General features: G+C 48.6%; 1 protein-coding gene across 9 annotated transcripts in view; it reads left to right on the top strand.

Annotated features, from left to right (window-relative positions):
• Positions 1 to 13,035, top strand: part of CCDC102A (coiled-coil domain containing 102A) — an 820,703-nt gene that overhangs the window by 507,377 nt on the left and 300,291 nt on the right. For 3 of the 9 annotated variants that reach the window (XM_085636975.1, XM_085636978.1, XM_085636972.1), the window contains exon 1: positions 5,351 to 5,590. The exons of the other annotated variants lie outside the window; for them this stretch is intronic. The gene's annotated coding sequence lies outside the window, so the exon portion shown is untranslated. Of the gene's footprint in view, positions 1 to 5,350; positions 5,591 to 13,035 lie in introns of those variants that run through there. 9 annotated transcript variants of the gene reach the window in all.

The following is a 13,035-nucleotide window of genomic DNA, read 5'->3' on the forward strand; positions in this document are numbered from 1 at the left end:
TAGCTCAAACTCTCGTAAATGCGCGACCTATTCCATTACAAATGCTTGTTGGACTTATGCTGCTGTTTTTTTTACCCTAAGAGTGCACTGAGGCCTGCTATCCAAACCTCAGGGCCAGTGTTCTTACCCCCCCCCCCCCCTTACCAAGTATATGTTGTGTTGCCTATACCCGATGCGCACTGCTGACTTACTTATTAGTCCTTAGTTTATAGTACCCAGGGCAAGGAAGCCAGAGTGTCCACCCAGGGCTGCAGCACTGTTAGTGCCACCCTGAGTGTGACAAAAGACAAAATGGCTCCCAGCCTGCTACCAGGCTGAAAGAGCAGTGTTTACACTGCTAGTTCGACTTGGCCATTGAAAACCAAAGCTTTCTTAACCTTATATGCGAGTCTCTCCTAAGGAAGGCCTATGAAGCCCTATGGCAGGGAGCTATATATTGTTAAGTAAGACACATATTTTCAGTGATGTCTTAGCAGCAACACTTTGAAATTGACATTTTGCTAGGGAAAAGTGAGTAGCGCCATTGACTAACACAAGGTTACTGGCTGGCACCCCAGCCTGGCTAACTTCTGAATGGGACTACCTAACTGGGTACTGTAAGGTATCAAATTCATTGCAACAGTGAACAGTGTTCCCTCTAATTATTTTTATATTTGTGCAGCAGTGATCTGTTTGTGTGCGCAACTGAGTGATACTAACTAAACTGAAACTACTTTCTATTGATACTAGAAAGGACACCTACACAAAAATATAAAAATGAAAGAGTGAATTGAAAGCACATTTCCCTGCTAAATTGTTTAACAAGCATTGGCAATCCCTATAGGTCTGGCTTTAATGTACTCACCCCGCACTCACAAAGCGCACCACTCACCCTACACTTTCAAAGATATACAACCTACCCTACATTCTAACAGACACATCACTTCCCCTACATTCAAGCACTTTGCTTATCCTGCATAGATGCACTCATAAACACACTGAAACTCTGCATTCAGGCACATTAGTCACTGTACACATACACACACACACAGACTACTCTCGCACAGACCCGACATACCTTACACTCACACATGCACACCACTCATTCGATTCCCTGCAAGCAATCTCTTCACCCTGACCTCCCAATGCATACAACTCACCCTGCACTCACATTGCTCACACTGCACTCATACAGGCAAACTGCTCATGTTGTACTCGCAAAGGTAGACCTCAACCCAACACTCACAATACACACCATTCAACCTGCACTCAAAATACAATTTGCTTACAGACTGAACACTTCTTATTTTCACACAGGCAGACTGCTTACCCTGCAAGAATGTAGACGATCGAATATCATGGACATCATTTGGGGTAGTGCTCTGGCATGCACTATACACACAACTAACCCTGCACTCACTGTAAATTCAAAAAAACACGCCCCCCACCCACCAACCAAAAACCTCACACTATAGTCAAACTGGTACACTGGTCACCCTGCCTGTAAACACGCACACTGCTCATGGGCACTCACACAGAAACAACTCTCCCCCTACACTAGCATAGACATATGCCTCCCGCCCCCCGTACTCCGAGGCAGAGACCTCACCTTGCACCCAGGTAGAAGAGTCTTTGGCGGAGAACTAGACACAGAATAGGACCTGTAAAGCCCAACCTGTAGGAGTAGGAGTGCTGCCAAGGAGAATGCAATCTCACCCCTTTTAGGTAGGTGCAGGAGAAAAAAGGAATGAAGGTGCATAATGAAGTCCTTTGTAAGGAAATGAACATGTAGGGCGGCTTTGACATTACAGGCAGTAAGGAGGAACAGTGTCTGTGAGGGACACAGGTAGCTTGAAGCAAACCTACCAAATTATTTCAAGATAACATTGCAAAAAGAAGAGACTGTGCTGGCAGGGAGACTGCCTGGTGGGACACTGGTGACAGAAGGCATCGGGCCGAGAGCCAGGCAGAGAATCAAGAGACTGTCTTGAGTGTATAATGGTCACAGTAGTCTGCAGTGACGAGGGAACTGAAGATAAGAGCTTTAATTGTGAGAGGCGGTTGCACAAAGAAAATGAGACCCCAAGGAAAGAAACTTTGCCAAGGAAGTAGCAGTGACAGAGAGGGAACCAGAGCTGAGACAACTAACTATGAAACACAGCTGCACAAAAAAGAAAATACTGCTCCGAGGTGTTGACCACAAAAGACCGCAGCAGACCGAAAAGGAACAGGACTGAGATAGTATTTATTGTGAGAGAGTGCTGAGTGGAAGAAAAAAGTGTCTTCCTAGCCCAGCTTAGAGGGAACATAGACAGTGAACCTGACCTGATGCCCAGATCGAATTTACTGTTATAATTAAAGTTCTGCAACTTTTAGAAAGTTGCCAATCTGGGCCCAGCCAATACAGTGGCCTCCTAAAGGCCCAAGCACACAGACCGCTTCCTGCACGCCTGGGGAGGCATGTGAACGACTCCCATGCTTAGGAACAAAGGCAGTTGCTGCAGAGTGAGGTTTGACCTCCTCTCCCAGGAAGGCCACTCGGGTTGTTAGAACTAAAGGCGAGCTTCATAGGGGAAGCTGCCTTTGAAGGGCCACTAGTGACTGCACTCCTGAGCAGGCTGCCTTTGGTTCATGCAGACAAGTTGGAGATTGGGACAGAGAGGAAAACCCATTCCAAAACCATTTTTCCCCGTGGGCATGTAGCCCTTGGGTAGCCACAGCTATAGGGTGGGCTTCCAGGCTCCAGACGACCGAGTAAGGGTCCCAACATTTTGTGAGTGGCTAGAATAGTGCACTATGGGAAAGCCACATATCACACATTGCAGGAAATACGTCACCAAAAGGGAGGGGACCCAGTAGCCCATTGACTGTTGACCGTGTGGTCCGCTCAGGGCACTTTCCTGGGATAAATATGGCACCCTTCCTGCCAGATCATGTTAGATTGCTGAAAGGACCAAAGCAGCACTACTCGGCTGCTCTTGAAACTGCATAAAGAGTGGCTGCACTGTCGGAAGGAATGCAATATGAGCTAGTAAAGTTTAGACTGTGCCTGCAGGCTCCTGCCCTGTGGAAAAGTTAATTTCCGGTACCAGATCGAAAAAGCAGCGACTCCAAGTATCAGTAGGATGGTTCCCCCGCTGCCACCCCCCACCCCCCGAAACCAGCTCCAGGGATAGAAGAACTGAAAAAGCCCAAACTGGCAAGTTGGTAGCCACTGCAGAAGTTTTGTCGCTACCTACCACCGGGCACACAAAGTGACTGATCGTCAACAGCCAAAAGTTGCATCTGAGTCCACTGCATCCGGGAGTTCCATCAGAGTATGGATTGGTTACCTAAAAATTACACTAGCCCCTTCCAAAGGATTTCGCCCTAACCGCGGTGTAAGGAGACCAGTAGCCCAGCATTGGCTGGCCAGCTACTGCAACCAAGAGGACTTTGTGGGACCCCAACCCAGGTGGCCAAAGTCACCTCACACCACTCGTGGACTGAGGACTCGCCCCAAAGGCACCTCACGCACCGCACTTAACCGGAGCATCTTTTTGTCTGTATTCTCAGCATCGGGAGCACTCAATTATAGTCTGTGGCAGTTGTCCTGTAAAGTTTAGAACTCGATGTTAAAACTAAGCCGGCTGCTTCCGGCTCACAGCGCCACTAACCTCGTGGCCATTATGAGCAAGAGCAGTTCAAGTTACCGGCCTCTCCGAACGTAAAATTAATTTATGGTGATTATTTTAAGTGCTACCAAAAACAGTTAATATTAAAACGGCCATCACACATCATGCAATAAACCCAAAGGAAAGGCTTTAAAACTGCAAATTGGAAGTTATTTGCACATCCTTCATACTATGTACATCAAATACGAACAGAATGTAGCAATGCCATTACGCTAAACATTAAGGACATTAGAAATAAACGTGCTGCACACTTTGATCTAGGAAATCGTTGTGTTCCATAGTGGAACAGACAGCCCCTTAAAATGGGAAAGTTTTCGAATGCTCTCACTTAACCGAATGCCAATTGTTCACATTTTCAATAATGCGAGACCTATTGCATTGCAAATGCCTATTATAAATTGTCAGATTTTCTTTCGTTTTGTGTGACTTCCTTGTTAGGTAATGTTAAATGCTTTACACTAAGTTCCTTTGTCAAGCCTTATTGCTCGAAGCTACAGCTACCCAGGGTTGAGCAAAGGTAACACAAACAAGCCTGACTGACCCAAGACAGTTTTGCAAGTGTATTACACGATAAGACTCACAACTGCGCGTGACTGCCTTAGATACTGCAGTTTTTGAGGGCACCGGAGGAGTTGTGTTAGTCCAAAGTAGGTGCTCTGAAGAATTTCCCACGTGGCTAAAGCCCCACAGATGTGATTGTAAAGCCCTGACAAACCCTTGCGTGTGTGTGTGTGGGGGGGGGGGGGGTTGCTTGAAACTGAAGGGAGCAGAGTCACTTTGATCTTGCTTGTTTCCGTATTAATAGAGAAGTTTTACATTGGGGGGAACAAAGGCGCAGTGTTAACTCTAGGATTACACATTAGTCGGCATTAAGTCTGTATCATTGATTGTGGTGGGGAAGGGGCTGGGTCTATTCTGAGTGGTCTGGCAGTCCGCTAGCCTTGCTGTGCATCCCCGTGGCAGAGAGTGACGTCAGTAAAGATTTCCATCACAGTGATGTCACAAGGAGTCGTCATTCATGTTAAACTTGAGCGACGGGTTCGATAGGTGCAGATACCACCTCACTGCATCCAGTGCCCCGTGGGCTTGTAAAACTAGGTGCAGCTGTAGGACACAGGCATAGGGTTGCATGGGGTGTAGAGCGTCCGTGTCCCATTCAGGGGTGTCTGGTTGCACTGAGGAGGCAGTGAAGAGCTGTAGGAAAACTTTAAACCCACGGGGTGACATGTTTTGAGGGGCCATTGCTTCTGTTGCTTTCAGACAGCCCTCTCCTCGCCTCCCCTCTGGCGGATACTGGTATGCTGTGGTTAGCTGGGGCGGGTCTTTGGAGGGGGGTGGTTCCTGGATTTCCTTCAGCCATGGTAACCCCGGGAATGCGGCAGTGACGGCCCGCCCGTGCTCTGAGCGGAGGGGCTGGGGGTCGTCCAATGTGCGCTCTGCACGGGAGGGCGTGGGCCCCCTGTGTCCACATTCAACGGAATAAAGGTTTTATGACTGAAAGGAGAGGATTGTTTTCCTGTAGTAAAGGGAGGGGCGCCTGGCCGTGTTCCAGGCCTCTCCAGACACAACTTTCCTCGTGAACGGCCGCAGCCGAGCGGTGGCTGCGCGCGGAGCGAGCCCGGTCCCTGGGGACGGAGAGGAGGAAGTAAAGGGGGTGGGGGGAGGAGTAGAGAGGTGGGAGTGTAGGGGCCTCCACAAGTGTCACCAGACAGCTGGACTTTAACGTTGTGCGCGGGCAGCCTGGGGAAGCTCGGGAAATACACAGCAGTAAGTTTCCTGGCTGTGGCCGAGCCCGCAGGGCACTTCAGGCCAGAGACGGGTGGCACGGGCGAGCGAGGTCCGGGCGAGCGAGGTCCGGGCGAGCGAGGTCCGGGCGAAGGCGCAGGGACCCGGAGGAAGGAAGTGCGGAAGCGAACGAGGGGTTGGAAGCGGGCGAGGTGAGGGCTCATGGACGCCGGTGTGTGTGTATGTTATGTTTTGCACAAGTGACTGCTTACGATAAAGTGGGTGATGGTTGGGGGGGGGGCGCACACGAAGGTACTGGGAAAGGGAAGGTGTAGTGTGCCGAGGGTGGCACCGGACACTCCCAGAGCGTAACAAACTACCGTTGGAGCGTGGGCATCTTGGCACAAACTGTACCCTGCACAAATCTCGGCACGTGGCCTCTGCTTAAGAAGCAGTGCTGCCCCACAGTTTGGGTGCCTGCTGTTGCTGACAAGAAGTGGGCAGCATGTTCCTGTCAATGGGACGTGTGAAGACACCACTATACCCCTCCCGGGCACAGCGCTTGGTGCGCATTATTTTATACACAGTTACATGAGGGTAAAAAAAACCCTGTTACAGAATATATTGTTCTTTTTAGCCATATCCGTGACCCTGCCACCCCACCCACTGACCTCCACAGCCAGGACAACCAGGGTCACAGTTCATACTCTGTTTTTAAGCCCTTCGCCTGCCATGCCATATGTACATCAAGATTGCTTGGAAATTCGCCAAATGGACAAAGTTGCAAGTACTTCACTTGTCATTTGTACCCCCCCCTAGGAATGCTGCCATGGACCCCCAGGGGAGGCACACCCCACAGTTTGAAGACCTCTGCTCTAAGATCAGTTGGTGTTCCCATCAATCCATCTCCCTTATGCCCGTGTTTTGTAAGCAGTGTGTGGTAGGGGGTTCCCTCACCCCGCTGCCTAAATGACTTATGTTACCCATGTACAGTGCTTTAAATGGGAAAAAATAAGTGCAGGTGCTCATTAAAATAGAGGTGTGGCAAGTGGGCGGGGCTGGGGGCGGGGCGAAGGGCAAGATATGTTCATACCTAATGACTTATGTACCAGTTGCAGCACGTCAAAACACAAGAGAAATGCGTTTATGGAAATAAAACAGATTAACACATTACACGTAATTACATGCTCCTCGGAAGCAGTGCGGAATCTGCCCTGCACTTGAAGAGAAACCTAACCTGCGCCTGCCGTGCTGTGGATCAGGGTACCGGTACTCTCCCTGGCTACAGAGAAGTGCCTGTACTGACGGCAAAAAAATCCGGAAGTGCCGGTACTCAGTACCGGTGAGTACCGGCCCATTTAAAGCACTGCCCATGTACTGTAATCTTTGCGTAGTTACCCAGTAACCACTCAACTTAAGGCCGGGGAGGAGGGCATAGTTCTCGTCCTCCAGTAAAGCGACAGTCATATGAATGGTCTATTTGAGTTTAGTGTTGGAGCCTGTCGCTTGATAGGTCTCATGTGCAAAGCTTTGCCGTTAACTAGAACGGTGCCTGCCCTGGCGTTTTTGTGGTCCAGGGACTCCAGATCGCCCTCCCTGATGAGTGCAGGTCCAATAGCCCGGTCTGCCAAACTTCTTTATGTGGCGGATGCACAAAGTGCAGATTTTGTACTTCCACTGAAGGAATAATGTGTGAGGGATTATTTTAAGAGGAATAAGACCCGCCCAGGAGCAGTGTCTCGAATCACACAACATATATTTTCACATGAGAAAGTCTCTAATTAGTTTGACTCATAATAATTGGTTGAGTTTGGTGGGATCCGGATGACGCCCACGATGTCTGTGTTTAGGTCTCGTCTACACAGCGCATGCACTGGGCTGCAAGACATATTGTTTACTAAACAGTGGATTTACAACCCGTCTACAGCATACTGTTAGTTGTTTTTGTTGTCACTCTCACTTGCAATCTTTGGATTGCTTAGCTCCTGTTGTCTTCCCTTGCTTTCTTGCGGGAAGAGGTGTGGCGCCGCGGCCAGGGCGACTGACTCTGGAATCTGGGGATCACGGTTCGATCCCCAGTGCCGGCGGCAAATTAGCCCAGCACCATGTGACTCTGGGCAATAGCTCGCTTAATCTTCCCAACGGCCCCCAGCGCCTAGAGACCCATACGGGTGATTGTTTGCGCTTTACAAATGTGGATTATTATTATTATTAACCCCGTCTTGGAGCATGAACCAAGTACATATTTTGCAACGCATTTGTGTTTTTCATTGTATAGGTGTTTCGGTATTATTCCTGGACAAGCAATGTGCTTTCCTACTTTACACAGGTGTATGGCTTCTCATTTATATTGCTGTAACCCTATATTCTGTCTCTATTGATGCTTTAGTTACTTACACTGTCAACTGTACTCCTCTGTGCTGCTCCACTCTAGGCTACTCTCCTCTACACCATTCTAGTCTATGCCACTCCACTGGATGCCACTCTACTTTACACCACCCTAGTCTACGCTGCTCTATGCCACGCCACTTCATTCCAACCTCTCTGTCACTCTACTCTATGCAGGCCAACTCCACTCTACTCTTTGCCACTCTACTCTACGCCATTTTACACCACTCTAGGCCACTCTACACCGCTCCACTCTACTCAATGCCACTCCACTCTAGAACCACTTGGCTCTATTTCATTCTGCGCCACTCCACGATTCTGTACGCCACACCACTATACGTCACACTGCTTTATGCCACTTCTGGCCACTCTACACACAATCTACGCAACACCACTTTACTTCACTCCACCTCACTCTATGCACTCCATTCCACTGCGTTCCACTCTGCCCCTTCACTCTATGCCACTCCATGCAACTCTATGCCATTCTACTCTGCGCCATGCCACGCCACTGTACTCTACGACACTCCACTCTACCCTGTCATTCTAATCTACACCAGTCTACGCTATTCTAAGTAACTCCACTCTACGCCACTCCATGTCACACAATGCCACTCTGCTCTATGCCACTCTGCTCTATGCCACTCTGCTCTATGCCACTCTGCTCCATGTCACTCTACCCCCCCCCCACACCTAGAGAGGTGGGTTCTACACCACTCTACTCTATACCACTCGACTCCACACAATGCCACTCTGTAGCACTCTATGTCCCTCCATGCCACTTTACTCTTCTCTAATTCACTCTAAGCCCCTCTACTCTGTGCCACGCCAGTCTACGCTTCTTCTCTCCACACAGTGCCTCTCTATGCCATTATACTCTACACCACTCTAAAATATGCCACTATACTCTGTGCCATTCTACTCTGCCGCTCTACCCCACTCCACTCTCTATCAATCTACTCTATGGGCCTTTCTCTGTACCACTCTACTCTACATCACTCTGTGCCACTCCTGTCTACTTTACTTATCACCACTCTACGTCACTCCACCCAATGCCACTCTACACCACACTACTGTACACCACTCCACTGAATGCCACTCTACTCCACTCTACTTTACATTATGCCACTCTGCTGTATGCCACTTCACATAATGCCACTCTCCTCTACACCAGTCTACGCCACTTTACTGTACACCAGTCTACTATATGCCACACCACACCACTTCATTCCACTCTGTGCCACCCTACATTACTCTACTCTACACAGTGACTCTTTTTGCCACTCTACTCCATGCTAATCTACATCATGCCACTCCATTTTGTTCTATGGCACACCACTCTATTCCTATCTACTTAATGCCACTTTACTCTGTGCCACTCTACACCATTCCATTGCATGCCACTCTGCACAAATGCCACTCCACTGTACGCCACTCTGTGCCACTCTACGCCACTTACTCTACACCATTCCACTGTATATCTCTCTACTCTGCGCCACTCCATTCCTCTCTACAGTACTCTATGCCAATTTACTCTACACTATTCTAATCTTCGTAACGTCAGTCTATGCCACTCTGCTGTGCGCCACTCTATTATTATACACCACTTCAGTCTGCGCAACTCTTATTCAACCACTCCGCTCTACTCTACGTTGCTCTAAACTGCGCTATGTCACTAATGTTTAGCCATGCTTAACAGCAGCCCCGCTGCTGTGCTACATGGCTCAAAGACAGTGGCAACGCCTCTAGCTAAAACATACGCCAGACCTATTGGCTTTGCCAATGCTTTAAAAAAAAATGTTATTCCTCATGCCTATCTCCCCTGGAGAGACGCTCTTCTCCGTTGTGGCTTCTCTAAACTGGAAGACATGCTTGCAGTAGGGCAAAATGGAGGGGGTTCTCATGAGTGGACAGTGACAGGTCTGTGCGTAGTGAAGGGTAAACTCTCCCACCCTTTCACTAAGGGACTCTGCAGAGGATTGGCCTGTGAAGAGCCCCTAAGTTAGAATCGGATGCTCAGAGAGCAGACCCTAGGGCATAGGCTGACACCCAGACAGGCCTTTGGCATAGAGCACCAATGGCTCTCACCATCCACAATTGTGGTCGCCTTATCAGATGGCAAGCTTGCCTTCCCACTTGCTGCTCTCCTCCTGGGCTCCAAGGTGCTGTGTTGGCATCGGGTCTACGTGCTCTGTCCTGAAGAGTGGTTGCTGAGGCCAGACTTCCCCTGGGAGCACCAGATGGGCCTGACCTGGAGACCAGATCTCGGGTCTCTGCCATCCTGGAAGTGGCTATTGTGAGGCAGCGACTCCCCAAACATGCCCTCTGTTTCTAGGAGAAGCCAGCAGGAACATGCAGGCAGGGAGCACTCACCTTCCTAACTGTGCCCTTCCCTCCCTTGACCTCGTCACAGCCTCTCCTGCCCACCCTCTCTGCAGGCAGGGCCTTGGCCACGTTAATGGCTTGGAGTGACCTTGTAGAACACACAGCTCCCCTACTTCCTGTGCCCGCCGGACCTGTCACTTTCGTCTCTGAGGTTCATTGCTCCCACACACAGCAGTTTTATTTGGGGGGGGGGGGGGTTGGTTGCAAATGAAAACCCTATGCTCTTTCAGCTGTGTGACCCAAGGCTGTGGGTTACACAGAGAGAGCAAAAACGTGTAAGATGGACATGCTTGGATACTAGTAAGTGCCATCAGTTCATTCTATTCCATTGTTTTTAGCTCTTCTATGCCGTTTCAGCTGGGAACCCATTGTATGCAAGTCGGTCTTGTTCATCCCTGAAAAGAGCAGCTGTACCCCTTAAAAACGCCTTGCAAGCAGCTCCAGCTGGGGTTTCCATGCCTCGGCATAGAGGTCCAGCGAGGATTAATCGGGTCTAGAGTGCAAATAGGGGAGGTGGCCCCTCGGGTCTCTTTAATTTTATTGCAGAGTCAATAAAAACCCATTTACAGAATACACTGAATCATACAGTTTACTGCTTCAGTCTTGTTGGCAACTATTTTTTAACAGTTTCTTTGATGGTAATTAAATATAGCACTGCCAAGCCTCTGTAGATTACTACTATTAAAACACAAATTAACAGCTTTGTATGTTTTTACCTTATTTTGCATAGACTTTTTGAGTATCAGCAATTTTCTCTCCCTTAGTAAGTCTTGGCAACAACTTAAAATGTGTTCCAGTGATTCAAACTTCTACCCAGGATTGCTGCATAATTCTGAAAGATTTTCTATTTACTTTTAAGTTAAGAAATTGGAAAGAGGAGGAAACGCCTTCGACTGATCCCCTGCCTATGAAAACAATTCGTCCCTGCAGATAAATGCTCTTGCTTAGACTGTATGACAAAGCTAGCATGTTTTGTTGGCAGGAAACCAGCATGGTCCAAGGCGCGTAAATTTCCCAGCAGTTGATGCTGGTTATTTAGGGCTGGACTGCTGTTTTGGTGTATGTCCAGACTGTTTTTGCATATGGTGGGTTCTCTTTTGAAAAAGCAACCCCTATGAAAATGAACGCAATGGGATCGGGTCGATCCTAGTGGAATTCTTACTGTCTATGATTAGTTAAAGATTCTTATCTTCTACTGGTTTTATAAAAAGACCTGGAAATCCTGTTGGAATTTACTTCCTGGAGCAATTCTTGGCTCGCAATATTAGTTCGCTGTTACATCTCTAGTGGCTGTATTGGAATCCTTGTTGAGATGTCCCTAAATGTCATTTAAAGTCACATGCTTTGTTTTTAGGTCGAGGACCGTCCGGTCTGCCGAAGGCAGAACCGGAAGTCGGAGATTTAATGATTCTTAGAGTGGCTATTTAGCCCGCCTCTCTTTTTGCTTCTCCTCCATTGGCTGGCTTCCTAAACGGAGGCCAGCCATTGGAGGAGAGAGCCGTCCCTCCAAATAGGCCCCGTCTTTTTCAGATTCGGGGTCGTGTTCCGTGCTCTTCTTTCCACTTTTAGCCACGTCCTTTCTCAGGCGTGTTTTTCTCTCCTCCAGCCAATGGCAAGAGGAGAGAAAAAGAAACACGCCCCCGAATCTGAAAATGCCACTGCGTTTCTCCGAGGCATTTCTGCTTCGCCTCGGAGAAAGGCAGTGGTGTGCTTTTTTTTTTTTTCTGTCACTCTTCCTTCTCTTTGTCTGTTTCCCCTCACTCTCGTTTTCGATCCTCTCGACTGTCTTTCTGTCTTTTCTCCTCTCGTTCTCCCGTTCTCTAACTGTCTCTGATGTGAAGACGGTGCTCCCAGTGCCAAAATATGTATACAATGCAGCTGATTTCCTGAGAATAGGGGGGCATTACGTGCCCCGTGATCACATCACACAGGCTGATGCAGTGTTTAAACTCCGTGCTCTTGCAGTGTTTGCCTAACGCCATCGCTACAGGACCGAATAATGGTGCACCAGGGAGACAGATGCACCGCCAGGAAGATGGGTCTCACGTTACCATGTTCCTACTTCATGCAGAGCCCGAGACTTCTGTTCCCGAATGAATGGTTGTTAAAGCGGCGCAGGGAAGAGCCTGGACCCTTGAACAGAAGGCTTGTTGTTACGGGGCATTACAAGCTCCCCCTGAAGTAAGAGTAGGCTTGCTGATGGTCCAGCCTTGTAGGTACGGGGCCTGTTCTTGAGGCAGTAGGTCGACTCTGTTGCATTTCGCTACATAAACAATCGCCATGCGCGTGCCCCCTGGATAGCGAAGCCCCGTCTTAAGTGTGCAACACATGCACAGCAGACCCATCCGTTCGAACCCGAAAATCAAGCTTTTCTCCCAGCAGTACTACTGTGGACGTCAGTTTACCCAAATGCCAGGCATAGCGGAAGTGACATCACATGCGCTTTGACCACCAAACCCTGAATGACATCGCAAGTGAGCTTTAACCAGATGATATCACTGGAGTTGACATCATGAGATCTAACATGCTGAAATCACAGCAAGTGGTATCACAGAGATGGATGGAATATTACTAATAACCAGGGCTTTAAGTGGGATTAAAAAACTGGGGGTCTCTCAAATGGGCGTGGCCAATGTAATTAAGGGCGTGGCTTATAAACACAAGCTAAAGATTTGTGCTTGGCATAGTGTGTCACACAACTTGTATTTTTGCTGTTTGTAAGTGCATCCAGATATATGATACAACAAGTAACATCATACCTACAACAAGTTAGGACTATTGGCTTTGTCAATGGTTCTTAGTTGCTTAAGATAAATAAGCAGCAACTCTGTCTGGCTTGTTGTATTTAATATTGAAACAGCTTCCACTTAAAGCCCTGGTGACA

The sequence above is a fragment of the Triturus cristatus genome, chromosome 12 (genome assembly GCF_964204655.1).
Source record: "Triturus cristatus chromosome 12, aTriCri1.1, whole genome shotgun sequence".
Taxonomy (NCBI): Eukaryota; Metazoa; Chordata; class Amphibia; order Caudata; family Salamandridae; genus Triturus; species Triturus cristatus.